Raw genomic sequence first — 13,183 nt, forward strand, 5'->3', positions numbered from 1 at the left:
CATCTCCACTAGGGTGCCAAATTTTCAACATCTAAAGTGAAATGGAATTCTGTCTCCAAATAAAGTTATGTTTAATATGAGTATACATTGCTTCAGCTTTAACATTTAAATTAATAAAAATAAAATAAAACATCTAATTTCTCAGTCACATTAGCCACACTTCCAGTGGTCAACAATCATATGCGAGTGGTGGCTACCATATTAGAGAGTGCAAGTCTATAAGATAAAACTGAAACACTGTCCCATGGATTATGGAAAAGGTCTTTGGATCAAAGAGCTTTTCATCCTACTGCCACCCGTGACAAGACACCATGTAGCCATCTCAGCACAGAGAACACTTTGCCATTCTTTATACATACAATGTTTTTATGCCTCTATTGTTGAATGCCCTTGACTCATATTTTGGTAACTCTGTTTACCCTCAAATACTTGGTTCTTCTATAAACATTACCATTATGACCATTAAAAAATCATATTGCTATCCATCCTCAAATATGAAGAAAACAAATCTTTTCTTATTCTCCTGTGGAAATACATTCTTACTGAGTACATAGAATGAGTGTTAGCATCTTTCAAATGTATTCTCATGTTATCTAGTCAACCACTGGGGGAAATTGAAGGTCATAGAAGTATGCTGTCCAAAGTCACTTGTCTCAAACTAGAGGAAAGAAGAGGAGCCATTAGCCAGGAATTACTAGCATATTCTCACCACCAGATGTACAAATTTTTGTACACTTGCACCCACCTTCTCTTTCTTATGTCTGTTATATTGGATAATCTCAAAGTCCAATGTAACAGAAGATTTTTAATATTATGTTATAAAATAGTAATATTTGTTACTTTCATAAGTTCTCTGGATAACATCACTTTTCACATGATCAGGACTTTGCTTGTTACTATAGTTTGATATGATTTGAGAAACAGAAGACACTTTAGAAATTATCTGCCTCTATGATTCATGCCCCCACTTCTTCCCTTTTTTGTTTTATTAGCTCCAGAAAATTTTGTTCAACTACAATGCTATTAGAAAGCCAAAGGCATAAAAGGTTAAAAAGATATAAAAAATTAAAAATAAGCAGAGTATATTGTCCAAGATTATGCATTATAGCTATGGCAGAATAAGGACAACAATATGGACCTTTTCATTCTTAATTAGATTCTCTTTTCATTTTATTATATCTTTTCCTTCCAAGGCCCAGACTTTATCAAGAAACAAATTGTTTCTCTAGAATGTCAGTGGGTAGAAATATCTATTCATATAATCTCACTTAAAAGAACAAGATGAAGTCTGAGAGTTATACAAATCAAGTATTTGGTGCTAGAGATGAATGTTTCCAAAATGTAGGTAATTTGAGTGCCTTTAGCCATTAGAATACAATTATGGCATTGAGGTTTTTTTTTTTTTTGACACCTACAGGGTGCTTTTTTACATGTCTCTATAATTTTTGTAAAAATTCAAACTTATTCAGCATGATGTATATAGTGCTTTCAAGGTATTCCACTTTTTGAAACATTTACTGACTTAATGTTTAAAATTCAGTCTTCTAAACAAAGATAAATTAGAAAATAACAAAGTGTCAAAATAAATAGCTAGATCTTCTAACCAAATTTTCAAAAATTTCAGCATGAGTATTCTGGTTAAAGTAGACAAAGGAAAACTATGGCCCATGTCAGATTATACATAAAAATGTTTTCAGAATTTTCTGCATTATAAAGACCGCGGTCCTGAATATAGAATAATAGTAAGCAAAAGGGCTTCAAAGCATGTTTAGGATGTCATCTTGATGTTATTGACTGACAAACCATGTTTACTGTTTTATGTTAATTAGGATATTGGGGTTGGACAAATGACTGGGTATTACAAAGTAAAGCTGTGGAGATGTTGACTATATGTGTACCCAGATATCATGTGAGGATTTTCCTGTCCTTAGCGATCAGATAAACTTGGCTTAAGGCCTTAATTTCTCATATTTTGCAAGTGTGTGTTCTTCTGTGATCCTTACGAAGTTATAATCTATAAGGCACCTTCTTTCACATTTGTCCCCTGCTCTGCTTTGAGTGCAAAACACTGCCCCTTGATGGCCATTAAAAGAAATGGAATCACAGCCGATACAACATTTTAGTTGTTTCACTGAAATGTGAGGTTTATGAGCAGCAGATACAATTGAAACATGAGTTACTGTTTTTCTCTGCGGCTTTATCCCTATTTTCTCTTTTGGGAAACCAATATATATTTCACCTGCAGCATGAAACCATCAAGAAAGTTACCAGAACAAGCTCCAGCAGCTCTTTTCATGGATATCTGCCTTATTCAAGCTTTAATATCTTTCCTAGCCAGCAACCACCTCCAGTCTCCCACTTCCATTTCTTTCCTAGAATTATTGTGAAAAATGTGTAGTCCTCCTATGCAAATCCTGTGATCAGCCACTTGTTACAACACTTCTTAGCCCTCATCTTCACTTTCTCAAGACTGCTCTTAATAAATATCTATCATTTCTCTCTCTCTCTCTCACACACACACACACACACACACACACACAGACACACGCACACTCACACACACCACCACCACCACTACAGAGTTACCTTCCCTGATTTTATATTTCAGTAGGCATTCAAATACTATGAGGCTATGAGTAATGGATACTACAATACACCATAATGCAATTTAATTCAATACAAGGCAATATAACTTAATATAACGAGACAACAGAATCAACTCTCTCCTGACTTTTAGCTACCCTACCTTAAGAATCACAGACTAAGAAAAGATGAGTTCTTCCTTTCCACACGTTCATTTGGGGTCATCTACATGCTATGTCTTGCATAACACTGTATTAAATGCAAGGAATAGTACAATGAGAAGATCCATCCACTTTGAAGAAGATCATAGTTTGATGAAAAGCCAGGGCTAATACCTTTCCATTACTTTACAGACAAACCACTAGGAGCACTACTTATCTCTCTCACCTTTACAACACCTGGTGGAGGAAACAATCTTATTTCAATTTTGTGTATGATCACATCACCCATCAGTGAGATCCTTTTGTAAGTAGATGCTATTGCTGCCTGATAACTTTTTTTTTAACTCTTGTCACAGCTGTTAATATCAATAGCCTCAGAAGACTTGGGATCAGTGTGCAGCTTACCAATCTCATGCTTGATTTCTCCTCTTCTTCAAATGCAGTAGGAGCTCCCAGAATTGCCTCATTTCAGCCCATGTCTGGGTCTGAACTAGTTAGTGTCTTGCCCTCTCTTTGCTGCTTTTACATGCATGTCATGTCTCTATGTGCACAGATTATTTAATTTGCCTCCAAAGGAAGGTGGGTTCAAAAAGACAAGCTGACATTTTAATCAACTCACACAGCACTTTAGAAAAGTTTGTATCTCACAAAAATTCTCTGTTCTAATAGCAGTTGAATCCATGGAAATAAAGGGAGGCTTGGATTTTTCAGCAGTTTCCTCTGAGCCACGACTGCATCATCAGGGAAATGACAGAGTGGAGAGACAACTGTGATCAGGAGGAGAAACAGCAGGCAGGGAACAGTGCGGGAAGGCAAACAAAAGGGAGTATTGTCAGTGGAAAATACCAGGGGTGAAGAGTGAGAAGAAGGACAGGATTGCCAATTCCTCAGAATCATTTCCTAAATACCTTCTCTCATGTGGACTTCACCTCATGAGGTCCTTTAATTCTCACCTTTAGAGCCAGAGCCACTGTGAGCACACTATGTGGTAACTATGTCCTAAATAGAAAAATCAACTTTCCTGTATGCTCTGTACGGGATCTCTGAGCTATCTTCCAGCTCAAAGTTGAAAGGGCTTTAAAGCTGAGGGATGCTGAAATGACTTGAAGTCCGTCCTTACGAATCAACTAAATATTCCCTTATAGGGAAGAGTAGCCTGTATAACACTAGCTGTTCAAAGATAGATGTGATCTAGTTTCATATCTGACATCAACATGGTTGCTAGGCTTGGACACTTCTGTCAGCTCTCAGCATTTCCTGTATTTCAAAGGAAAAAAACATTCTAACACCTGAAATGTTTAAAAAGGAAGGAAATTATTGGAAAACATTTTGAGCCAATAACAAGAGGGAGATATAAATGTTACAATTACATAAGAGCAAAAATACTATACATTTAAAAATAGGACACCCAACATTTGTCAATTTGAGAACTATCTTTACTACTATTAAAATTAACTGAATATATGTTATTCAGTTATTTTTAAGTATATAATTATAATTTTTTCTGCTGTGGTGCCTAGGTGGTAGATCCTAGCTTGTTACTAGTTTTTGTTATAAATCACTGAAAGGTGCTGCCACTTCAGTTGTCATCACTGAGAGTCTAGGGGAGTTAAGCCAGTAGAGAGAGACTGTTTGCCACGAGTCTCAAATATCCCTACACATCCTTGCTGAGTCTGCCAAACTGCAAGTTCAAACTTTTCTCCTACCCTGAGCCATATCTATGCATAGTCTCCTAGGCAATTTAGTAAGTCAACGTGACTCCAGTGACATAGTTTTTGCTGTGTCCCCACCCAAATATCATCTTGAATTGTAGCTCCCATGGTTCCATATGTCATGGGAGGGACCTGGTGGGAGGTAATTGAATATAGAAAGTGGGTCTTTCCTATGCTGTTCTTGTGATAGTGAATACATCTCACGAGATCTGATAGTTTTATAAAGGAGGATTCCCCTGCATGCACTCTCTTTCCTGCCACCATATAAGATGTGACTTTGGTCTGCATTCGCCTGCAGCCATGATTGTGAGGCCTCCCAAGCCATGTGGAACTGTGAGTTCATTAAGCCTCTTTCTTATAAATTACCCAGTCTTGGGTATATCTTTATTAAAGCAACATGAGGACAGACTTATACACCCATCATGACTAGCACAAATCTACTGCCTTTTGCTTGTATGTCTACTAGTTTGTTTACTGCTTGGTACACAAGGAGCTGAGTCCTTGGCTTTGGGTTCCTCATCTGAGTTACAACTTGGTGCATATATCACTGCTCCCTGTGCCCACTGAATTTCCCCATGGGACTTGGGGGCAGGTGACCTGATGCTACCATGCTGATGTTTCTGCAGTTTGCTGCTGTTTGTAACAAACCATTTCGTTCTAATCTATTGAGTCTGTTTTCAGCTCTTATGTAGTTATGGCAGGCTGACCTCTGCTTGCTAAATCCTCTCCTTTGCTCTCATGCTCTCTAATTCTGGGATTCTCACTGACCAGCTGCCTACTTCTAGATTGTGCATTCTATATGAATGTAATGGTACCTGCTTATCTGAATTGCTTCCTAATTTTCTGGACTTACCTCCTCAGCCTCCTTTCGCTCCTCCATTTTTTCCTCTCAACACCCACATTTAGGAAGGATTAGAAGTTTGAACTTTGTTTAATTTTCTTCTATCTTCACACACTTCCTTAGGCTATCCTATCCATCTTCGAAGCTTAAAAAATATAAATATGCCGATTTCCTCAATATCTCTCTAGCCTGTTTTTTTTCCCATGCTTTGGATACATTGCCTTTGGTTGTCTTCCCTGGATGCAGAGGCTGGGTCGATGTTTACTGTGTAGGTGATTTATAATAAGAGTGTTTGCAGGAGAAACTTATGTGGGAATAAATGAATAGGAAACATGAAAAAGCTAAGCAAAGATTTCATGTGACCCTGCAGGGAACTCTATAATAGGGTATAAATGACACTGAGGAATTATTAATAACTTGAGGTGAGGGAGTGAAACTTTTGTATTCTTGCACCGGTCACCATAACCTGGCTGCCCAGAATGGAGTTTGCAACCCCCAGGAATATTTAATCAAAACTAAGGGTAATCCTTTGTAAAACATTTAAGTTATATATCTTTATTAGCTTATAAAACGAATTTGTGTATCTGGGCAGGGTACCAACAAGCCTGCTACATGTATGTATTATATTTATGGATTATTAATTTATTATTTCCTGTGAGGAGGAATACTGTTTTATCTCATTTAATTTTAATAAGATAATTATTCAATAATAAACATAGTGTTTTACTCTTACGTAGATGTAACATTTATTAATATTAAAATTACACATACATGAATATAATATGTACATAAATGTAATGCATGGATGTATTATATTTATGGCTTATTAATGTACTTTTCATATGAGGAGGAATATTTTTTATCTCATTTAATTTTAACAACAACCCTTTGGTTGTAGTTACTTTTCCCTTCATTTCAGAGGTGAGACCATTAAGACTAGGACAGGAAATTACCTGAACCAAGGTCACACTGCATTATGTGAACCAAAATTTGAATTCAGGCCCTACATTTCAAACTACAGGATGGAATCGTCTAGTGGAGATGTGAATCTGAAAGTCAGATAGTGTGCAGTGCTACAAATGGGATTTGAGTCAGACTGTGGGACTTCAAAACCCAGTTCTGTCATTTGTGGTCATGTGACCTTGGATACTTTACTGAACCTTCATAAGCACCAGTTTCCTCATCTGAAAAATAGAGGCAATTTTACTACGTAAATCATGCACACATAGTGCAATGTCTGGTACCATTAAATATATGTTATTTAATATATGTGAACTGTGGATTATTTATTTTGTTTCTGTTATTACCATACTGAAGTTAATATAGTTAAATTGTTGATATTCCATCCAGAATATGATTCTTCCCCAGCCTTCATCTTAGAAAATATTAGTACTTCTACCCATTGCTCATGCAGGAGCTGATCAGGACTGATCCTTGCTATTTTTTCTCTTATCTTCTCTTGTCTTCTCTCTTCTCTTCTTTTTTTTGGGGGTGGGGGAGGAATCTCACTCTGTTGCAAGGCTGGAGTGCAGTGGCTTGATCTCAGACCTTTGCAACTTCCACCTCCCGGGTTCAAGCGATTCTCTTGCCTCGGCCTCCCGAGTAGCTGGGACTATAGGCGCGTACCACCACCAGCAAATTTTTGTATTTTTAGGAGAGACAGTGTTTCACCATGTTGGCCAAGATGGTCTCGATCTTTTGAACTTGTGATCCGCCCGCCTTGGCCTCTCAAAGTGATGGGATTATAGGTGTTGAGCCACTGCACCCAGTGATACTTGCTATTTTTTTCTCACCCTCACTCTTACATATTTAACTCATCACCAAGCCCACATTATTTCTGTCTAGGATCATATCTTTCTGTTTTCACTGATATCACCATAATCCAAGCCTATCGTTTTCTTCTTCTGACTATCGTAATAGTCTTCTCCATCTAATCTATTCCCTGAAGAGCATTTTTAGTAATTTTTAAAATATGTAAATCTTATCACAATAGTTTTCTTCTTGAATCCTTCAAAGATTTTCCAAGGCTTTCTAATTCAGGTCACCAAACTCTGAGTGGTCCATCCCTTGCCTGTCTTTTGGTTTTACTCTGAAGCTCTCTTCCTCTTCTCATTCTATTCCAGCTACACTGGAGAATAGACTCTTGTTCAGTTTATTAAATGCACCAAGTTTTTTAAGGCTCAGAATATTCAGACACACTCTTCCCCATATCTTCAAGGTGTTAACATTTATTCAGCCTTTAAATCTCAGCTCACTCCCCAGTCCAATCTAAACTTCCCTTGCTATTCTCTCTCATGACATATTGAATGAATGAATGCACTGGAAACTACTTCATCAATTATTCTGCTTTTCCTATATGGACATCACAGGAATGGCCTTTTTAACAAACTCACATATAATGTATGCCAGTCATTTTTAGGCCTGGAACTTTGAATCAATTGGTATTTTATGGCTGCTTTCTGTTTACAAATTGTATTCAAAATACTGTGTCATTTGGTTTCATTTATGCCCTATGAAGTAAGCATTAGTTTTATTGCTGTTTTACATGTAGGGAAAGCTCCAGGAAGTAATCATATCCACAATCTTATAATCAGAATCTTATCTGCTGTTAACAACACTAGTGTCTGCCCCTTAACATGAGAAATCTTGTATAGCAGCAGCGAGAGGCTATCATGGGACCCCAGAAGTATACTAGAGGATTGCAGAAGAAAGAATGGAAGAGTATGTTAGTTGTCTAGTTTAGGCACTGAAAGCAGCTATCAAGTGTTAAAATCATGTCTTTTTCATCTTCGAAATTAGTTCATTGTTGCTGAAATGGAATCAAACACCTAAAATATTTTTAAAAGGGAAACTAAAGTGGTTTGGGGTCTAAATAACTAGAATAAAAAGGTGGACAAAGCTAGTTTGACTTTCAAAATAGATCCCCTTCTAAGATATACATGAGAAAATTTCAAACATCAGAATCCAGAGAAAATTAAAAACAAATATCAGAAAAGCCTCCATTAAGGCACAAAAACATATACTGACAGTAATAAAAAACCTGACTCCTATTCCACCTCCCTGGGACCCATCACCACACTACACATACTCAAACAGATTATTAAATAGGAGAGAACATGTTTCCAAATATTTTATTCAGATTTTGATTTCTCAGTATGATTACAGCAATAAGGAAACCACTCAGAGCAGCTGTGTTGAAATTTCAGATGTTTATCAGCTTGGCATTTCCGGAAAAAACTATCTCTGAAACCTAATCATTCTAAGTCATGAGGTTACACTGAGCCCTAAGAAACAGTGGGTCCTCAAGGATTACAATACCCATTAAAACTGGAATGTTCTTTTCATGTGGACTTAATAACAAATGAACTTAAAGAAGGCTCCTTGTGATTTTCTCATATATATATATATATATATATAAAACTTTTTAATTGTTACTGGTCTATGAATTAATATAATAAAGTATTAAGTGACATATAAATAGGAAGTAGACTTTTTAACATGTAGGCTTTTATTTTTGTCTCTCTCCTCTTTTTTTTTTTTTTGTTGAGCAGGTAACTAATCTTGACTCAAATCCCCAAGTGGAAGAATGCATTGAGTAATAACTACATAGTCTTGGGGATTTTAAAAAATGTTTGGCTGTAAACCTAGGTGATTCCCATTTGTTTCAGAAGAAGTAAGCCTAAGCAAGACGAAAACTACAGATTGAAATAAAGAAAGCTGTTTTGCTCATCTGTGAACATGTGAAATAAATGAATGGACTTTTTGTAATAATTTAGCCAACAAGTTGCTGCTCTTTTGAAATAGGAAGGTCAAACTGTCTCATCTCAAGTAAAACTGCTGCATGCATTTCAGGTTTTCAAATGGTTGCTATAAGCTAGCAAAACCTGAAAACTAACTGTAGCCTGGCTTCTCCTGATCTTTTATAAAGATACGGGTAGCAGCTTCTACAGAAAATATTAGTAAGAAGAGCATATTATATGCATATGAATTAAGAAAATGCCTTTGCTACTTACTACTATCTTTAGTTGACTGTGGTAGGTTGATGTAATTCAGAGTGGGCTTGTGACTACAAGCAGATAGAACATGATATAAATGAATTATGAGATGAGGACATAAAGACAATGTAGGTTTTCCCTTTTTCGCTTAAATACTTTCAAGTGGAGACCTGGGCTACCATGTAAACATTCCAACTACTCTGAAGCCACCATGCTAAGAGAAACCCAAATCACATGGTGAAGACTCTTATAAGTGCTCTTGGCACTAGCCCAAGTCTCCCAGACAATATGCCATGCATGTGTGTGAAGAAAGCTTCAGTTGACTTCAGTTGCTAGCCATTAGGTCATCCACAACCTCCAAATTATCCCAGATACCTTTTGATAATGTGGATTAGGAACAAGTCTTTTCTGCAATTTTCTGTCTAAATTGTTATGAGAACACAGACTCTGTGAGAATAATAAAATAATTATTTTGAGCCACTCAATTTTGATTTAATTTTGTGATGTAGCAATAGTAACTGGAACAATTAGTGACCATTTTTTTTTTTTTTAAACTGGTAACCACAGCCTTCAGAACATAAATCCAAACAGGAAATATGGCTTCCCAACTCTTTGGCAGGCTTCTTCTTGGATCATGGTAGTAAGGAGCACCAGCTGAGTTTCAAAAAACCGAGGCGATAATACTGCTTTCCCCAGGGATGCAGTGATGATTTTCAAGTGAAATGGCGACAAGAAGAAATAATTCATAAGACTGAAAGATTTTTAAATACAATTGCTTCAATTATCCAGAGACACTAAGAAAAATTTTATATAGCTTGAATTATCGTGACAATAACTTGAAGTCTACTTAATTTTGTATTCATTTCCTGGTCACAAAATGAGATCTCTGGGTAAATGTCTGAGTTTGCAAAGAATGAATAAAAAGTCCTCATTAGTTAATAAATAATACTAGGCATCTCACACACAAGGTTTGCCATGGGTACTAGTGAAATGTGTGAAAGAATGTGGCCCCCAGAGGCTAATTCCACAATAACCGTATCCCCCTTCCAGACTCTGAGATGAGTGCCAGATTTAGATAAGCTTGACAGTGCTAAAGAAGAAATGAAATCATTTGATTGGTGTCATTGAAAAGAATAGTGGTTTCTCCTCTCTTCCATTAAGTCTAAAGAGAAGGGAAAAATTGCCTATTTTCATATTCAGCTTCTTTCTTCATTTGTTTAGTTCTGTAAATTTGTATCAGCTTGTTTTTCTATAATATTATCAACTCCTGTCAGTAACTGAAGAATTGGGGCAATGTTTTGGCTAAAACAGATAAATATGCAGAAGTTAGTTGGTTCACAAACTTACTTCCAATCAGGTTCTCTCCAATAGGGCAGAATAATCACTGTTGCCAAAATAAACTTAACTACAAATACATTATATTATTTAAAAATAGTTGAATTTTCCCCCCTAAACAGAAAGACTTATTTAGTAAGAATATTCTGGGAGGAATCTATATTGACAGTGTCTAGGACTCATTTTCATTCAGTCATAAATTATTAGAAAAATAAGGTAAGAGAGAGTAACATTTGATCTTATTCTTGGACATGGTAATATCTGATTCTATAATGATACAAGTTTTGTTATGAATATAACACACACACACACACACACACACACACACACAATAAAAAGGAGGTGGAGAATTGATAAATCATGTTCATTTCAAGCTTTGTAGATAGCCAAACTTGATAGGACTGGGACAAATATTAAAACCCGATTAACTGTAACAATGTGGGGATAAGGATATGTTCAACTTTGCTTTGGATAACTAGGTCCCCTGAGCTTAGTAAGTCTGATTACTTGTATGAGGGTAAGCCAGAACCTGAGTTGTGTACAAGTGTAGTGAAACAGAAAACGGCTAAGCCACAGGGGTAATTCATTACCAGAATCATTATTGCTACGGCACTATGGAGAGAGTATATCATCAGGTTTAAACCGGCCTCAGACCTCTATCTTAAATTAGTGCAATGCACACTTTCATGTAAGAAACCTGCAGAAATTCACACTTCTCGTGGGTTAATTGTGTATTTTTCAAAACAGACCTTTATTTCAATTAAATAAAGAAACGGGGGAGCTGTCTGACTCATTCATTTGTGGGACCTCCATAGGCCGATTTTAGAAATGATTTGCTTTTCAGCCTGTGTATATATGTGTTTGTGTGTGTGTGTGTATAAACAACCACACCAAATTCTACGTTTCTTCTATAGATTTAAGAAGTTTCTTATACTGAAAATAAGGAATTATTTATTATTCGTAAATAAAAATGATTCCATAATAAGCCCATGAGTTTCATAAAGGCTTATTATGGACCCTTACACATTTATGTTTTGGAAAAAGTGGTGTCAGTCATAAATCATTTTTCTCAACATGGGCTTAACCCAGTCAGTTTTAAACATAGCTTAGTAACTTTACTTCCTTTCTCATACTGTTCATTCAACTTACAGAAACAATCTGCCCCTTTTCTTTCATTCAGTGTGTGTGTGTGTGTGTGTGTGTGTGTGTTGAGACCGAGAGGCTTCTCCTCCAGGATATAGCATATTAAGAATTAATCTTATTAAGGACCAATATGAATATGACAATAATTCTTTATTCATGTAAATCTATTGTAAAAATAAATTCATAGACAACAATCTTTTATACAAGTAATTGATGATATTAAGCATATACACTTTGATCATTAACAAAGTGATTGGATAATCTGTGACATATCCTTACAATAAAATACTGTACAACATTGAGAATGAACAAACTTTATCTCCTTACAATGACATGGATGTTGCAGACCTCACATTACTCATATTTCCTTCCTTTCTTCTCTTTGCAATTTTTTTCTTTTCATTTTCTTCCTTGATTGCTAGGTTATTTAACTCTTAAGATATCAGAATCCTTCTTTATATCATGGGTTATGATAAAAAGAATCTTTTTAAAAAGCTATCAGAATCCTTCTTCCTTTATGGGCATTAGGGAAAGTGTTCCTTCCTCAACTGATAAGAAAGATTGTATTAAGTGACCAGACTATTATGGAATCTTAGTATTATGGCCTAGGAGAGCTTTTATGGACCTACGAGGCTGTGTACACACATATACTCTTTCAGTTAAAGCCACCAGCCATATTTAAAGAGGAATGGGAGTGTGTAGAACTGAATGTTCAGGAGCTATGAGTGGGTGAGAAAAGCAACCTCAGGAGGGGACTGAAGCAAGGTGTCTTAGCTATTTTCTGTTGTTATCATTAAATACCACAGACTGGGCAATTTATAAAGAATAAAGGCTTATTTAGCTCATCGTCCTGGGAAGTTCAGAATCATGGCTCCAGCATCTGGTGATGGCATTCTTGCTCTGTCATAACGCGGTGGAGTGCATCACATGGGAAGGGGGCCAACTCACATCTCTCTTCCTCTTCTTATAAAGCCACTTCTCATCATGGATCTCTACCCAGATGACTATCTAATTCTAATGATCTCCCAATGCCTCATCTCCAAATGACACCAACATATGAATTTGGGGATTAAGTTTTCAACACATGAAATTTAGTGGACACTTTCAAACCACAGCAATAATAAAGGGCCAAGACAACTGTTCGAGCGAGAGGGAAGAGTGTACTCTAAGTTGGACGTGCTTCCCTCTTGTTCTAGCACTTAGCCAGCAGACCTGCACTTTACTTTACCACTGAATAGATGAAAGGTAAACCTTTAGATGCTGGCGCCTTGGAAGAATATAAATTTTGGCATGCCCTGGGTAAGAAAAGTCTTAACAGACCACAAATTCTGTCCCTTCTTACTACCTGTGGTAGCACTAGTTAGTAACTGTCCTGCAGAATCCAGCGGACCTACACCTACTAGGGCATGTCAT

Source organism: Callithrix jacchus, chromosome 16 (genome assembly GCF_049354715.1).
Source record: "Callithrix jacchus isolate 240 chromosome 16, calJac240_pri, whole genome shotgun sequence".
Classification (NCBI taxonomy): Eukaryota; Metazoa; Chordata; class Mammalia; order Primates; family Cebidae; genus Callithrix; species Callithrix jacchus.